This window comes from Prionailurus viverrinus, chromosome E2 (assembly GCF_022837055.1).
Source record: "Prionailurus viverrinus isolate Anna chromosome E2, UM_Priviv_1.0, whole genome shotgun sequence".
Lineage (NCBI taxonomy): Eukaryota > Metazoa > Chordata > Mammalia > Carnivora > Felidae > Prionailurus > Prionailurus viverrinus.
The window spans coordinates 12,627,537-12,646,795 of NC_062575.1; positions in this window are offsets into that span (position 1 = coordinate 12,627,537).

The following is a 19,259-nucleotide window of genomic DNA, read 5'->3' on the forward strand; positions in this document are numbered from 1 at the left end:
AGAAATAGATACCTGAAATATTTATCCGAACTATTTTATTATATACCTTCTCTACTGAGGAATTAAATATGAAACTTGTAGGTACCATATCATTCAAGATGGACCTTTGTGTCCCAAGAAAAAATACTACCCGATCAGAAAGCAACAAATTCCAAATACTAGCAGCACCACAATAATAATTAACTATATGCATAAATCCAAAGCCAAGTTTCAGTGCACCTTGGCTAGCCAGGTACATCAAGGTACATCAAGAATCAGACCTTCTTTGAGAACGTGGCATGATAATTCACACTTTGCTTATTTAACTTCCTTACTACCTTCTTCTTTTGTTTTGGTTTTGTTTTCGTTTTATTACATCAGGGACTGTATAGTCATATTCCACGGAATTTAGAACCACCTAAATCAGGTAATGGCATAAGATTTATATTTAATCTGGATTGTCTTTTTTTTTAATTTGATGTGTAACGTTGTGTAAGTTTAAGTTGTACAGCCTGTTGCTTTGATACTTTTATTGAAATGGAAAAACCAAAGACCCAGTGCAAGCCAAGGGAGTGTAGGGACGTCCTCAACCAATCTTTTCAGTGTATGCCTTTGTCAACTAGTCTTCCCAGAAGCAGAAGCCAAGTCGGGGTTAGGCACGAGGGACAAACCTGTGATGGATAAAGAGGGACGGAGCAGAAAAAGGTAGGGAGTGCTTTCAGACGGTGGTGCAGAATGACACCTGCAAAAGAAAAGAGAGGAGGAAGGGATGGGAACAGACTTCACCTACAGCACAGTTTTTTTTTTAATATATTTTTAAGTTTATTTGTTTTTGTGAGAGAGAGAATGAGTGTGAACAGGGGAGGGGCAGAGAGAGGGGAGACCACGGATCCAAAGCTGCCTCTGCACTGACAGCAGAGAGCCGGATGCAGGACTCAGGCTCATGAACTGCGAGATCACAACCTGAGTCCAAGCGCCACCCAGGTGCCCCTGTACCAGAGTTTTGAGAACATTTCAACCAGGCGAATGGAGCATGACCTGATTAAAAGTTACTCGTTAACGGACTCTTGTGTAGCGGCTCCTGGGTGGCTCAGTCAGTTGAGCGTCCTACTTCGGCTCAGGTCATGACCTCATGGTTCGTGAGTTCAAGCCCCGCAGGCGTAGCGTCGGGGCTCTGTGCCAACAGCTCTGAGCCCTGGAGCCTGCTTCGGATTCTGTTTCCCTTTCTGTCTGCCCCTCCCCGCCGCTTGCACTCTGTCTCTCTCTGTCTCTCAAAAATAAATAAACATTAAAAACAAATTTAAAGGACTCTTGTGTTAAGCCTATACACATAGCCCATACCATGCTCAGTCTTGACTGAAAGCAGCCCAGGAGAAGCACGATCTCAGCATGAATGCAGGGGAGAAACCAAACTGGTGGCAGCTGGTGATGCCAATCAACTACACTCTCAGCAGCAGGTTCTCTTTTTTTTATTGTTTTATTGAAGTATAATTGACACACAATATTATATTAGTTTCAGGTGTACAGCATAGTGATTGACATTTGTATATATTGCAACATGATCACCACACTAAGTCTAGTTGCCATCTGTCACCATCGGAAGTTACAAAACGTTTATCTGGTGATGTGAACTTTCCAGATTTTCTTTCTCAACAACTTTCAAATTTGCAATTCAATATTATTGACTAGAGTTATCACACCGCACATCACATCCCCATGACTTACTTATTTTATAACTTGATCCCCTTCAACCATTTCACCCATCCTCCCCTCTGGCAACCACCGGTCTAGTCTCTGGTTCTCTGAGTTCACATCTTTAGTTTCCACATCTAAGTGAGACCATGCAAGATTTGTCTTTCTGTGCCCGTCTTATTTCACTTAGCATAATATCCTCTAGGTTCATCCCTGTCATTGCAAATGATCAGGGCTTCATTCTTTTTGTGGCTGAATAACATTCCAGTGTGTGTGTGTGTGTGTGTGTGTGTGTGTGTGTGACATTTTCTTTATCCATTTATCCACTGATGGACCTTTAGCAAGTTTCCATTTCTTGGCTATTATGAACAACATGCAAAGAACATGAGCGTGCAGATATCTCTTTGAGATACTGATTTCATTTCATCGCCTTTGGATACATACCCAGAAGTGGGATTGCTGGATCATGTGATGGTTCTATATTTAGTTTTTTGAAGACCCTTTATACGGCTTTCCATAATGGCTGTACCAATTTACATTCCCACCAGCGGTGCACCAAGATCTCCTTTTCTCCCAACCTTAACCAATGTTTGTTATCTCTTGTCTTTTGGTAACAGCCATCCTAACAGCTATGAGGTGATATCTCATTGTGGTTTTTCTTGGCACTCCCCTGACCGTTAGTGACGCTGAGCACCTTTTCACATACCTGTCATTCATATACCTGTTTGTCATGTCTTCTTTGGAAAAATGTCTAGTCGGTCTTCCGCCCATTTTCTAATCAGGTTATTTTGATTTTTGAGTTGTATGAGTTCCTCCTATATTTTGGATATTAACCCTTTATCAGATAGATGGCTTGCAAATACTTTCCCACATTCCATAAGTTGCCTTTTCATTTTATTGATCGTTTACTTTGCTGTGCCTTTTAGTTTGCCTTGTAGTTTGATGCAGTCCCACTTGTTGATTTTTGCTTTTGTTGCTTGTACTTTTGATGTCATATCCAAAAAAAACATTGCCAAGACCAGTGTCAAGGGGCTTTTTCCCTATGTTTTCATCCAGAGGTTTTATGCTTTCATGTCTGCCATTTGAGTCCTTAATCCATTTTGAGTTCATTTTTGTGAGTGACGTAAGATGGAGGAGGGGGGTCCAGTTTCATTCTTTTGCATACACATATCCAATTTCCCCAACACCATTTATTGAAGACACTGTCCTTTCTCCATTGAGTATTCTCAGCTCCCTCGTCAAATATGAGCGGGCTATGTATATGTGGGCTTATTTCGGGGCCCTCAATTCTGTATCATTGTCTACACCTGAGGCATGGGCCAGTATGACTCCTGCAGGGGCCCTAGGCAGGTGTCGCCAGTGGCAGGATCAAGAGCAAAGAGGGGCGCCTGGGTGGCACAGTTGGTTAAGCGTCTGACTTCAGCCAGGTCACGATCTCGCGGTCCGTGAGTTTGAGCCCCGAGTCGGGCTCTGGGCTGATGGCTCAGAGCCTGGAGCCTGTTTCCGATTCTGTGTCTCCCTCTTTCTCTGCCCCTCCCCCGTTCATGCTCTGTCTCTCTCTGTCCCAAAAATAAATAAACGTTGAAGAGCAAAGAGAAATATAGCCATATGTCCAGAGGGAAGGGGCAGTTTCTGGGGCCGTAGCTGGGACCCCAGTTGGTGATTCAAAATCCTGAGCATGAGCCTGCCTTCTTGAAACAACCCTCTTTGGTCTTGGGCGCTGCTGGCATTTTGCAGTCTCCTACCAGGAGCCCAAAGCTCCCGCAGAGGCACTTTTGTCCAATATGGCTGCCAAATTATTGTTGTTGGGCAGGTACACGGACAGGGGCCTCCTATCCTGCCATCTTGCTCATGTCACTCCCTGCAAAATATTATTTGTTAAAAATTTGATTTCCCCTTTTAAAATTATTTGATGGGGGCGCCTAGGTGGCGCAGTCGGTTAAGCGTCCAACTTCAGCCAGGTCACGATCTCGCGGTCCGTGAGTTCAAGCCCCACGTCAGGCTCTGGGCTGATGGCTCAGAGCCTGGAGCCTGTTTCCGATTCTGTGTCTCCCTCTCTCTCTGCCCCTCCCCCGTTCATGCTCTGTCTCTCTCTGTCCCAAAAATAAATAAACGTTGAAAAAAAAAATTTTTAATTATTTGATGTGTGTGTGTGTGTGTGTGTATGTGTGTGCCTTGCTGCCTGATTTAACGTCTTTCCAGACTCCACTCAAAGAAATCCCTCCAGGACATGTTTATAAGCGATTCTACCAAAATTAAAACAAGCATTATTTATTAGTGAAACCAAGAACATGTTCCTTAACTATTCTACAACTTCTAAAACAACTAAAGCTTGCATGTGCCAGAAAACAGAAACCTCTACAGACTAGCGTCATCTAAAGCAAATCTTAAAAGATGAGGGTAGGGCAACATATGGGTAATGAACCATGTAGCACTTGCTTGGAGAGGCACCCAGTTTGAAAAGAGCATTGTCAGGCTGACGGAAGCATTTGTCTCAGTAAATATTCTTCTTCATCCCTAAAGCACTCAACCATGAGAAGGTAAGCACAGACAGCAGTCGAACAGTCTCTAATGAATACTTGTAACACACGAGCCAAAAAATCCTTGATCTATATGCCCTCTGTGAAAAATACCAAGAGAAGAGATGGGGTTAAAAATGAGGAAGGGGCTTTCACTTCCAACTGTGATGGACCAGCTTGTAGCAAAATGAACCCCTCAGCAAGAAAATCTTTAAAAGATGAATGAAATACAGAAAACATCAGGTCAGGGGCACCTGGGTGGCTCAGATAATTGGGCATCCGACATTGGCTCAGGTCAGGATCTTGCTGTTCGTGGCTTTGAGCCCAGCATCAGGCTCTGTGCTGACAGCTCGGAGCCTGGAGCCTGCTTCAGACTCTGTGTCTCACTCTCTCTCTGCTCCTCCCCCACTCTCACTCTGTCTCTCTCTCTCTCTCTCCCTCTCAAAAATAAATAAACATTAAAAGAAAAGAAAAGAAAAGAAAAGAAAAGATAAGATAAGATAAGATAAGATAAGATAAGATAAGATAAGATCAGGTCAATGGTATTAGAGAGTTATTAAGGCAGCCATGACTCAAAGAGCCAAGTTGCTGGAAAGACAAAAAGCCCAGAAAAGTGAACTCAGCATTCTGGGCCCCTTTCCCTTTAGGTACTTGATAATTCCTACGATACCCAGGGCAAAAGGATTTTCAAAAATCCAAAGTAAAGAGGGAACATGCCCTAATTTATTTAATGAGGCCAACCCAAGTTTCATATTAAAACCTGAAAAGGACATTGCAAGAAAAGTAAATTACAGATTAATATCTATTTGTGAACATAGTTGTAAAGTTGATTTCAATATAATTCATAAATACATAAAAAAGATAATACATCATAATCCATTTGAATTTATTCCAGAAATGCACCATTGCTCCCACATTAGAAAAACCAAACAGCAAAAAGAAGAAAAACCAAACTACTCACCATTCTAGAAAAAGAAAAGGAATGAAAAAAATAAGAATAAAAGATCTTCTAACAAGGTACCAGAAAAGCACTTGAGAAAATTCATTATAAAAATATTAGTAAAGTAGACATAGAAGAATCTGACTTTAGTTTAATATTGAGGGTCTACCAAAATACCTACAGTAAACATCACACTTAATGGTAACATATGGAAGCTTTACCTCCCAAGGCCAGGAACATAACAAAGTACACTCTATCATCACTTCTATGCAACATTACACGTTAGGTCTTTGGCTATGCACCCATGTAAGTAAAAGAACTCCCAAAGCATACAGATTGCAAAAGTAAATATACCTGTGATTAGTAACAGACAACACAGTTATTCATGTGACACATCCAAAAATATTCCACAGAAAAACTACTAAAATGGATCTAGCAGGGGCACCTGGGTGTCTCAGGTTTAAGCATCCGACTGCAGCTCAGGTCATGATCTCGCAGTTCATAAATTCGAGACCTACATCCGCTCTATGCTGACGGCTCAGAGACTGGGGCCTGCTTCGGATTCTGTGTCTCCCTCTTTCTGTCCCTCTCCTGCCTGCACTCTGTCTCTGTCTCTGTCTCTGTCTCTCTCTCTCTCTCTCTCTCTCTAAAATAATAAACATTAATAAATAAATAAATAAATAATAAAATGAATCTAGCAAAATTGTTCGATAAAGTCAGGATGAAAGTTTCATCATTATCTACCAGAAAGAAGTAGAAAATGAGTTTTTTATTCAAAAAAATAAGAAAATAATAAAAATAAAAATAATAAAATAAATAATCCTTATAAAAGCATAAAGAATATTCAGGGTTGTATCTAACAGAATATGTACAATACTTCGTCACAGAAAACTAAAGACAATATTGAGGGAAAATGTAAAAGATCTAAACAAACAGAGGACATATGTCTATGAATTGCAAGACACAATACTGTAGAGGTAACTCCTTCTAAAGAGATATATGCATTCAATACAATCCAAATGAAAAGCCCGGCTGTGTTTTTATATTGTGGAAATTGAAAAACTGATACTAAAATGTATATGTAAATTTAAAAGCCCACAAATACCTACACAATTTTGAAAATAAATGAATTTAAAGAATTCACATCGCTAGGTATTAAGACTTACTATAAAGTCTTAATGTGACATAACACAGGGACAGAAATGTGGCAAAACACAGGACAGAAAAATATTCTGGTTAAACAGAATGGAGTTCAAAAGCATAGCTACATAAATATGTGCATGTGCATGTTTACAAAGGGAAACTCCAGTGAGGTATAAAAAAGAATCGTCCTTCCAGTAAAACTTCACTGTGGAAAAAATCATTCAAGAGTCTTGACCCTTCCTCATACAATACACAAAGGCATTCTAGAAATTTTGAAGGTGTAAATAGTAAAGGCAAAATAATAAAACTTTTATAATAAAACAAAGGAGAAAATACTAATGAGCTTGGGACAACAAAGAGAATCAGAGAAAACAGTCCCAAAAATAAATGCCACAAATTACTCTCATCTATATATGTGAGCATGTGTATATAGACTACACAAAAAAGACAATACTATAGAAAAAAATGAACATACATTTTAAACCCCCCCCCAAAAAAAGATATCAAAATGGTAAATAAACCAACAAAGAGGATAAAACTTCATCGGTTCATCAAGAACATACAAATGAAAATTACAACCACAACAATACACCAATGTACATAGACTAGAATGGCTAAAAATAAACAATACAAAAAATACTGACATTCCTAAAGTGTTAGCAAGAATGTAAACAATCGGAAATATCACGCACTGCTGGTGGGAGTGTTAATTGGCATAACCACACTGAAAAACCCTTTGACACTATTAATAAATGAAAACTAATCTGTGTGTACTCTCAAACTAAACAAATGAGTAAACATATACATTTGTGAGTCATGGTTCTCCCTACAGAATAAGTGAGAAACAAACAATGAATGAGGGAAGTCAAAGAATAATCTTCAATGATTAGACTGGAATTAGAAGTAAGAGAAAAATATGATTTCACTAGTTTCTCCTAAGGGGCTCATAGACAACAACACCCCAGGAGAACTAGATCCCAGGCCTGGGTTTCTAAATGCCATTCCCCTCTCAAAGGAAATAGGATTCCCTGGGGAGATTGTGGGGTAGCGATCAGACAAGACTGGAACATTTCCAAGCAAGTATCATGAACAGATACTAAATTTAAATCGGGGAAAAGGTTTGAAGAAAAGAAGGATATTTACACAGCCCTTGAGTATTTTCCCATATCTTTTAGCAAATTACAAAATAAAATTAAACTCATAATGGTGAATATAGACAACAACTAAACTAAGTAATCAAAATTCACCAAAAAAAAAAAAAAAAAGGCAAACATCAACAGAGTCATATGTGCTCCCAGACATAATGGCTTGAGAAGGACACATCACTGCATGTAGCCAAAACGCATAACCGTGATTCATTAATGAGGAAACATCAGAAAAATCCAAATCAAGGAACATTCTATAAAATATTGGCCTGTATCAATCAAAAAGAATGAAATCTTGCCATTTGCAACTATGTGGATGGAACTAGAGGGTATTGTGCTAAGCAAAATTAGTCAGTCAAAGACAAATATCATATGACTTCACTCATTTGAGGACTTTAAGACACAGAACAGATGAGCACAAGGGAAGGGAAGCAAAAATAATATAAAAACAGGGAGGAGGAACAAACATAAGAGACTCTTAAATATGGAGAACAATGAGAGGGTTACTGCAGGGGTTGTGGAAGGGGGGATGGGCTAAATGGGTAAGGGGCACTAGGGAATCTACTCCTGAAATCATATGCTAACTGACATGGATGTAAATTTTAAAAAATAATAAATTAGGGGTGCCTGGGTGGCTCAGTCAGTTGAGCATTCGACTTCAGCTCAGGTCATGAACTCTCAGTTCTTGAGTTCAAGACCCGCGTCGGGCTCTGTGCTGACAGCTCCGAGCCTGGAGCCTGGAGACTGCTTCGGATTCTGTGTCTCCCTCTCTCTCTGCCCCTCCCCCACTCATTCATTTTCTCTCTCTCTCTCTCTCTCTCTCTCTCTCTCTCTCTCTGGAAAAAATAAACATTAAAAAAAAATTTTAATAAATTAAATTTAAAAATAAAAAATAAAAAATATATATCTATATCTATATCTATATCTATCTACATATATATATATATATATATATATATATATATATATATATATATATCTGGCCTGTGTCTTTTCATAGAAGACCAAGGAAGGCTAAGGAATTCCTTGATTCAAGGAGTCTAGAGGAGCGCCTGGGTGGCTCAGTTGGTTAAGGATCTGACTTCAGCTCGGGTCATAATCTTGCAGTTCATGGGTTCAAGCCCTGTGTCAGGCTATGTGCTGACAGCTCAGAGCCTGTAGCTTGCATCAGATTCTGGGTCTCCCTCTCTCTGTGCCTCTCCTCTGATGGTGCTCTGTCTCTTTCTCTCTCTCAAAAATAAATAAAATCATTACAAATGTTTAAAAATTAAAAAAAAAAAAAAGGAGTCTAGAGACATGAGAACAAGATGCAGTGCGGGTCCTGAACTAGATCCTTTACTGTAAAATCACAGTTAAGGAGGATGTTATTGGAGCAATTGATACACTTGGAATATGACATAAAGAATAAGCAATAGTATTCTTTGATGTTAAATTCCCTGAATTTAATATCTCTACTGTTGTTATGTAAATAAATATCCTTGTCATATTATAATGTGATATAATAATATATAATTATGTAACAGTGTTAATAATAATGATATTAATACAGAGGTATTAAGAGGCAAAGGTCCTGGTGCAAGCAGCCTACTCCCAAACAGTTCAAAAAATATCATGTATATAATGTGTTGATAATACAGATAAATTGGTAGGAAGGTATCTATCATAGATAGATAACAGAAAAAATAGTTAAGAAATATCTTTCAGGGCACCTGGGTGGCTCAGTCAGTTAAGTGTCCAACTTTGGCTCAGGTCATGATCTCACAGTTCCTAAGTTCAAGCCCCACATGGGGCTAACTGCTGTCAGCACAGATCCCACTTTGGATCCTCTGTCCCCGTCTCTCTCTGCCCCTCCACCAATTGTTCTCTCCCTCCCTCCCTCCCTCCCTCCCTCCCTCCCTCTCTCTCTCTTTCTGTCTCAAAAAGAAACAGTAAAAAAAAAAGAAAATATCTTTCATTTCAACTAGTCTTTTCTCTGACAGTTTACTTCTTCCGTTATCTAATTTTAATTATCTTGTTTGTTTTTCTGACTTTCTTTAAGGCCTTTTATTAAATTTTCATTCAAATCTATTCCCTCTTGGCCCCATAGTCCAATCTCTTACTTCCATTTCTTTCCTGAATTCAGCCAATTTTGGTGACATTTCTTCCTGGGTTTTGTCCATTTTTGTTCTTAGTTTTTTTCTTTTTAATGTTTATTTATTTTTGAGAGAGCGAGAGACAGAGCATAAGCAGGGGAGGGACAAAGAGAGACACACACAGAATCCAAAGCAGGCTTCAGGCTCTAAGCTGACAGCAAAGAATCCGACCCAGCCTCGAACCCACCAACTGCAAGATCATGACCTGAACCGAAGTCAGATGCTTAACTGACTGAGCCACCCAGGAGCCCCTGTTCCTAGTTCGTCAATATCTGATTTTAGGGATTTTCCTTTTAAATTCTCTGTATGTTATTTTGGAGTGTTACATACCACCTTATTCTGCTTTACTGGGAAGTTTTATCCACTGAAGTGTGTTGATTCTTAATTTCTATTTTCTCCTCTCATTTGTTTTGAATGAAGTTGGTCTCACTTTCCCTTTGGAGAGACATTTTATGTGAAAAGTTCCTAGAGGAGTCCCTCCACCGTCAGTGGAATGAGTTACACTTTCTCTAATGATTGATATGTCTTCAGTGGTCACAACTGGGGAATGGTTGACATATCTTTTGAGCTTGGGTAAATTTCCCCATTTACCCATATGTCTCACTTATCTGTAGTACACGGTGAGGAAGTCAAGATACTATTCTTAACCATAGTAATTTTTAAAATACGTATTAAAGAATTGACATGAAAGAATGCAAAATAAAATACAGACCTTAAAACACTAGAAAATACAGGGCGCCTGGGTAGTTCAGTCGGTTAACCACCAGACTTCAGCTCAGGTCATGATCTCACGGTCCATGAATTCAAGCCCCATGTTGGGCTCTGGGCTGACAGCCCAGAGTCTGGAGCCTGCTTTGGGTTCTGTGTCTCCCTCTCCCTCTGCCTCTCCCTGGCATGTGCTCTGTTTCTTTCTGTCTCTCAAAAATAAATAAATGCTTAAAAAAAATTTTTTTAATACTAGAAAATACAATATAGAAAGCAAGCTGTTTCATCTAACATTTGCACCACATGTTATCCCTTTATTTTTGTTGGATCACAGTCTTGAGTGAATTCCTGAGACTAAGCACACGATACATTCATTTTTCTAAGTAATTACATGTCTTAATATTGTCTATATATTTTTTGAAGTTTTTATTTATTTTTGAGACAGGTGGGGGAGGAGCAGAGAGAGAGAAGGAGAGAGAGAATCCCAACCGGGCTCCACACTGTCAGCACAGAGCCCGATGTGGGGCTCGAACTCAAAAACTGTGAGATCATGACCTGAGCTGAAATCAAGAGTCGGACGCGTAACAGACGGGGCCACCCAGGCGCCCCAATATTGTCTATATTCTACGAGGCATTTTGCCTATTTGATTCTGGAATTGAAGGTTGAAATGATTTTTTCAGAAACATAACAGAACGACTTGGCTGTTTTGTACGTCTTGTTTTTGTGGGTGAGATTTTTATACCACTGTAATTCCCTTCCCTCTTTGAGGTGACCTTTTTTTCTCCTCCCTAGAAACTTTTGTGTGGGCTTCTATTTAATCAACCAAATGCTTGAAAGTAAGGGGTTTTTTTCCTATTCCTTTTTTTGGGGGAACTTGCTGCCCATATACAGCCTGAAGACCTAAGTCCTTCAGCTCTTAGTGAGGACTTTGCATGCTTGCTTTGGTAACTTCTCTTCCTCTCTTCCCCATTTCCTAGAGCAACCATTACTTGTGCACAGGAATTCCTAGAATATATGACTATAGTAATACTTGAATAGAAAAGAAGTAGATGTTATTCTCACAAAATATTTAGAAATGGTTTCCATTTAGAGTAGACTTAATCGAATAAAAATAATTATAAAAGTGGTAGAGATTAAAGTTTATATAAGAGGAGTTCAGAGAGTGATAGGTCTTGTGCCAAACTTCAGAAATATAGTAAAACTGAGAATCCAGCTGAAGGGAAGATGGTATTGAGAATCACCTCTGATCACGTGAAATTTGTTTCCTTAGCTTTTCCAGTTTTTAGACTGCCAAATGTTGCTTTAAAAACCTCAACTCTCTGAGGTACCCAAATGCAAAGATACCAGATATAATAGAGGTCCTTTTTAATCTCCAGTCCCTCCCGTTTTCAACAAATGCTTAACAATAACTGGAGGTTTGTAACATTAATCAGTTAACATGATTCACGACCTATGATAATTCACATTTTCGCTGTATAGTCGCTTGGACAAATCAAAATGTCCTTTATTAGTTGGGCTCCCATTTACATAATTTTTCCTTCCCATGGGATGTTGGCAGTGTGAACAATTATCACAAGAATAAAAGACTATTTATTCTCTTACTAGAAATCAAAGGCTGCTTAAATTTCAAAAGGCTTTAATTTACATGAAGAACTCAATATTATACACGATTTCATGTGGAAATATCTCAATTTAGTAGAAAGTCAAGCACAAAGCCTGGAACCTGGCAAAGTACCTGGAAAGGGTGCCCAGTAATTGTAAAGAAGTAATGCATTAAGAAAGAAAGCACTTCCCTGCTCAAAAGTCTCTAATGGTCTCTGATCTCTAATGGCCTCTTTGAAACCAAAGTCCTTACAATGGTGTACAAGGTTCCACATGATCCGGTCCTCTCCCTCTGTCTCATTTCTCAGTATGACCACTTCATTTGTGTAATCTGAGGTACTCACACTGACCTCCCTGATGTTTCCAGAACATTCTAGGTGCGCTTGGGGTGTTGCCTTTGTTCTTCCCAAACCCTGGGTTTTCTTCACCCCGACACCTGCACAGCTGTTTTTCTTTTCCCCTCTTCTATTATGTCTTTGCTCAGCTTCTCAGTGAAAACTTCCTTCACTGCCTTCTCTGTATTTTCAACCTTGCATGCATGCATACTTCCCTGCTTATTTTGCTTTCACCCTTATCATCACTTAATGCATTCTAATTTTGTTTTTTCATCCTGTGTATTATTTGTATCCCACCACCAGATCACCCGTGGGTACTGCTGGAATATAAACTCCAAGAAAGCAATAATTTCATCCTGTGTTATTCGCTCAGATCCCAAGACTGTGCTCAACACGTAATTGCTAAGTGAGTGAGAGAATTAATAAGTAAAAGAATAAATGAATGAATGACAACTCATGAGCGAGGCTGGAGAGTTAGAGACAGGCCAGATGATCCAGGGGTCATAAGTCAGCGTATGGGATTTCGATCTCGTCCTACATGCAATGGCAAGGTTTTAAGTGGGGAATGTCAATGGTCTAATTTACATTATAAATTTATAATGTATAACAAGAGTGATAACTGGAGGAAACAGAGAGGAAGCAGTAACCCAAAGTTGTCGGTGGCTCCAGTCAGAATGACGGCCATGAAGCTAAAACAAGATGGGATATGGTTGAACTGGTGTGGTGTCATGGATGCTAGCTGGAGAGATCGCATGAAGGATGAGGAAATCATTATAGAGGTTCCCTGGAGTTAGAGGGAGTATAGACTAAAGAAGTCTCATTGCACTGAATGACATGGGAGTCCCTGCTAACCTCAGCGGAGAGGGAGAAACAGTAAGCCTGCTCACAGAAGACAGGGTCTCAGGAAGCCAACCTGACAACACATGGGAAATCAATAATGTGGATAACTTGGCTTTGACAAGAGATGGCAATGGTTTTTAAATCAAAGATATATTGATCTCACGTGGAAGGTGGGGAGAAACGGCTGGCATACCAAACCCTGTTCCCTTCCTATGCCATCTTACAAACAACCCTCAGTCCAATTCCACTCTTAATTCTCAGCGAAATGCCCTTGAGAAACAGGAAGTAGGTTAACCTTCCCTAAGTAACTCATTCTACTGTTTAACCCTAGCTTTACAAACTAATGCCCTTAAATCCTAGGTAAATCCTCAATACTGCAGGCTATTTTAGGACCATAATCTCTTCACCCTGCGTGATCAAACCAACTATCTCTTCAAATACAGTCAAGTTTTGTTCTGCCTTTTCAGTACATTGAATATAAAAGTTGAAATAAGAGTCTAAAAGGGTAATTGTATACAGTTATATTTCTTTATCATTAACTTTGAAAGTCACATAAACCATAATTCGCTATGTCTTTGCAAATGTTACCTTGTATTGCTTATAACCTCCTAATTGTTGTGTTGTTCAGATATTCTTCCTGTAAATTCTCTGAATCTGACAACTTAACTATTTGAAAGTTAGTCTCAGGTATACTTTCTTATAAGCTCCAACCATCTCCTTGAGCTTTGTTTGATGTTACTTATGGTTTTTCAGAAAATGAAATAAGAAAATCTGCAATAAGCAATGACAAAAGTGGTCTGAGATCACTGACCAGTCTACTCTCATATTTTACTTTCCTCACCCGTATTTTTTTTAATTTTTTATGTTTATTCATTTCTGAAAGACAGAGAGAGAGCACAAGCAGGGGTGGGGTGAAGAGAGAGGGGGGTTAAACAGAATCTGAAGCAGGCTCCAGGCTCTGAGCTGTCAGCACAGAGCCCGACGCGGGGCTCGAACTCACGAACCGTGAGATCATGACCTGAGCTGAAGTCGGACGCTCAACCGACTGAGCCACTCAGGCATCCCTGCTCACCCATATCCTATACCACGTTTGTTACTTTCAGATTTTGCCATGTTAGGAAGCTCAACACAAATTAATTTGCCTCCCAATTAGAAGGCTCAATGTTGTAAAAGGAAGATATTTTTCAATACCCATAACACTTAAATTGTTAGAATCAAATAAGAATAGTACACGTCCTCTATCCTATTCATTCCTGTGCGTGGCACAGATTAGGTACCTAATAAATATGTGCTGAGTGAATAAATGAGTAAATGAGTGCATTTCACATTTTGGCAGAATGTGTGATGGTCTAAGCATTCTGATATCGAAGGGGAATGGAAACTACTCTGTGCATTTAGAGGTGCGTCATATGTTGATGTCAGTGTTATCCAATGGAAATTTCTAAGATGAGGGAAAAGTCCTTCACTGTGTTGTTCAGTACGGTTTTCATTAGCCACATACAGCTGCCGAGCATTTGAAATGTGGCTTCTGCATCTGAGGAACTGAACTTCCACTATTTTTTTTAAAAATTTTAACTAACTGGCACAAAAACAGACACATAGACCAATGGAATAGAATAGAAACCCCAGAACTAGACCCACAAACGTATGGCCAACTCATCTTTGACAAAGCAGGAAAGAACATCCAATGGAAAAAAGACAGCCTCTTTAACAAATGGTGCTGGGAGAACTGGACAGCAACATGCAGAAGGTTGAAACTAGACCACTTTCTCACACCATTCACAAAAATAAACTCAAAATGGATAAAGGACCTGAATGTGAGACAGGAAACCATCAAAACCTTAGAGGAGAAAGCAGGAAAACACCTCTCTGACCTCAGCCGTAGCAATCTCTTACTCGACACATCCCCAAAGGCAAGGGAATTAAAAGCAAAAGTGAATTACTGGGATCTTATGAAGATAAAAAGCTTCTGCACAGCAAAGGAAACAACCAACAAAACTAAAAGGCAACCAACGGAATGGGAAAAGATATTCGCAAATGACATATCGGACAAAGGGCTAGTATCCAAAATCTATAAAGAGCTCACCAAACTCCACACCCGAAAAACAAATAACCCAGTGAAGAAATGGGCAGAAAACATGAATAGACACTTCTCTAAAGAAGACATCCGGATGGCCAACAGGCACATGAAAAGATGTTCAGCGTCGCTCCTTATCAGGGAAATACAAATCAAAACCACACTCAGGTATCACCTCACGCCAGTCAGAGTGGCCAAAATGAACAAATCAGGAGACTATAGATGCTGGAGAGGATGTGGAGAAACGGGACCCTCTTGCACTGTTGGTGGGAATGCAAATTGATGCAGCCGCTCTGGAAAGCAGTGTGGAGGTTCCTCAGAAAATTAAAAAGAGACCTACCCTATGACCCAGCAGTAGCACTGCTAGGAATTTACCCAAGGGATACAGGAGTACTGATGCATAGGGGCACTTGGACCCCAATGTTCATAGCAGCACTCTCAACAATAGCCAAATTATGGAAAGAGCCTAAATGTCCATCAACTGATGAATGGATAAAGAAATTGTGGTTTATATACACAATGGACTACTACGTGGCAATGAGAAAGAATGAAATATGGCCTTTTGTAGCAACATGGATAGAACTGGAGAGTGTGATGCTAAGTGAAATAAGCCATACAGAGAAAGACAGATACCATATGGTTTCACTCTTATGTGGATCCTGAGAAACTTAACAGGAACCCATGGGGAAGGAAAAAAAAAAAAAAAGAGGTTAGAGTGGGAGAGACCCAAAGCATAAGAGACTGTTAAAAACTGAGAACAAACTGAGGGTTGATGGGGGGTGGGAGGGAGGAGAGGGTGGGTGATGGGTATTGAGGAGGGCACCTTTTGGGATGAGCACTGGGTGTTGTATGGAAACCAATTTGACAATAAATTTCATATATTAAAATAAATAAATAAATAAATAAATAAATAAATAAATAAATAAATAAAAACGTTAAAAAAATCTTTAAAAAAATAAATAAAAATAAAATAAAATTTTAACTAACTTACATTTAAATAGCCACCTATGGCTACAATAGAAGACGGTGCAGCTTTACATAAATGTGTACACATTTGGTCCAGATAAAGGACTCTTGTCCCTTTAAAAACGAAAAGCGTTTCCTGACATGCCCCATACAATGTTAAAAATGAAAATAAACTAATTCAAACACCAGTTTTGGAGGCTTATACCAGTTTTAAACGTCAGGGTCAAAGAGTCAAGTTAGCTGGAGAAACACAGCCTGTGACACGTCTCCACCTCAGTGGTTCGTAATGGACTTCAGGGTTTACCATGCTGGCAAGGGAATGTCTCTACAAGGCCTAGAGCTGAATTTTATTAGCCTCCGTGTATCCAACTCCTAGTTAGCATGCCTGGCACAGAGTAGGCATTTTAGTATCCAGCGAATGCATATACAAAAATGCGTGGATGCCATTTTTTCCATTTAGGTACAAGTAGGTGTGTGTAGCATGACAGTCAAATATCACACATACATAGACTAATCCGTAATTAGGGTGACCACATATGCGGGTTTAACCTGGGCACTACAAGCTTAAACTTACAGTCCCAATGTCCCCGTCTGGGTTGTTAGCCCCTTTGATTCTCAAAACTATCACTGTTTGGACCCTATCAGATCCGCCACTGTTCATCAACAATCCCGAGCTGTGTTTGTTTGGATTGCAACATTTTGGAATAACCCATGTATTATGATGATTATTAGGATGATGATTAAACTCTCTGATCGTTGTAAATGTACATTACAGGTATTTGATTAACCACAGTATGTTCTTATTAAGTAAGAAATAACAATAATATTGAAATACAAAAGCCACTTGGTTTCTGTAAAAATCAAATATCTTGGCTTAAGTCATAATTAAAAAGGAATTATGTACAAAATTAAGACAGGATGATGAAATGAAGCCCTCGCTGCTGCTCCCCCCCTATGTCACTCGAGCAAATTGAGAACCCACTTAAAAACCAGGAACTGTGTGCACACTCTCGAGGATGCCCCTACACCTGGCCACGCCCAAGTTTCGGTGGATCAGACCCAAATTAGAATTCCTGTGTTGAACACTGTTCAAGCTAATTTGAAATGTAATTGCACAATCACATCAATATAGTCAAAGAAGTGTGGTTTTTACAGACAAGGTATAATCATTTTCTAATTACCAATTAAGAACTCTCCACAGTTTATTAGAAAATAAAAGCTTAGAATAGCTTGGTGAATTACAGTATGTGAATTAGCCCAGCTGCCCTCTGGAGCTCCTGAGGTGACAGAAATACAAATGATTCACTGAGAAACCCTGGCTCTAACGTGTATCCTGAAACCCAGATTCATGCCCCCATGCTTTATATCTTCTCATCCTCACTACGAGCTGATGTAACCCAAGTGCCAGGGGAGAAGGATATCGACTCCAGGGACTCTGAGCAGTTGCTTTCAACTGCCAGTGAAAGACCAAGCTTTGTAAATACCACTGACTCAAACATGGCCCATTTGTACAATGAGGTTTACAGTATAGCTGAAGAGTTCTTGAGTAGCCCGTTTAAGTCGTCGCCTATATTAACGTAGTACGTGGACACTGGATGAGCCATCAGAACACCTGGGTTCTAGCACAGCTCGCAGTGAACCCCAGGTTTCTTATGTACAAAATCAAAATTACCCCACAATTATAAGGTCAAATGAAGTAAAGTATGTGCCAGTGCTCTATCTACATACATGTAACTAAATATTTTAAGGAATCCTTTGAGTAGGATTACCTTATAATGAAAGAAGTCCTTTGTCTACAAATCAGAATGCTCAGTAGATTGGTAAGTATCTACTGAGAACAAGGTGGGTCTCTGTTTCCTTAGGCCTGAAAAGCTCTGTAAGAGAACTATCTCTGCCTTCAGAGTTCTCTACCTAGCCCTCTAACCTGCCACCTCTAAGACTTTCAAAACCTGCCCTAAAAAATATTGCTGGGGGCTGCCTGGGTGGCTCAGTCAGTTAAGCAGCCAACTCTTGATTTTGGCTTAGGTCAGGATCTCGCGATTCATGAGTTCAAGTCCCGCACATTAGTGCGGAGCCTGCTTGGGATTCTCTTCCCCCGCCTCTCTGCCCCTCCCCTGCTCGTGCTCAGTCTCTCTCTCTCAAAATAAATAAACTTTTTAAAAATTAAAAAAAAGAATATGGTTGGAAAGACCAGCTTTATGTTTTCTCTCAAATTGGATTTTTATTCCCTACGCACCTCAAGAGTGCAGGACATTTCACTCTACGTCTGCAAATATTTTGACCAAGGGCCCTAGCTTCCATTACACATCAAAACCAGCTCAAAATCGCCACGAAAAAAAAAATCCCTGCTATTGGTATTGTTACATTGGCCCTACATGACCAAGAAAAGCTTTGCTCGTTGCTCTTTTCCCCCAAAATACCATTTCTGCCTGTACAAGCTCCCAGCTCACACCCAGAATCAGGAAATGCCTCTCTAACAAATTGAAGAGGAAAAAAGGCAGAGATCACTACCTCACCACTGATATGTTCTCTCCTCCCATAAATCGTGGTTCATGTAATCCCTGCGCCTCCACAGCTCTCTGATATCTTCACAATATTTTTTATGAGGATTTTTTTTTTTTTTTGCAATAGGCATACTTGCCTGCTGTGCCCTATTATATCACTCCTGGAAGTGAAAGTCATGTCAACCTCTTTTAATTCTGCTCTAATATATTTTGTACATATTATTTAAGTAAGTTTAAAATTAAGCCTTGGTTTTATTTAAACTTGGGAATCCAATTTTCTAATAAGTGGCATATTTAGCCTTGAATCCTGATTGATGGTTTTTCAGAAAATTTTATTATTTCAGTATATTCCCTATTCCAGAGAATTTATACCAGCAGTGTTTGATTTTGTTCTTATACCATAGAGAATGGCCACTCATGGGATCACCTAAAAGGTTCTTTTTGAAATTGTCTTAGAGAAGATATTAATCATAGAATTATCTTAAGATTATGATACCTATTCCACAGAAATGAAAATAAAGTTGAACATATTATTTATGCATTATTAAATATTATGTAGTAATTCCCTCCACGTATCTAATAAAGAAGAATACGCACAGAGAGGTAAAGCAAATTGTTAAAGAGCATGGCATTACCAGGTAGAAATGTTAAAAAATAAAATTAACCCAGATTTCAAGGA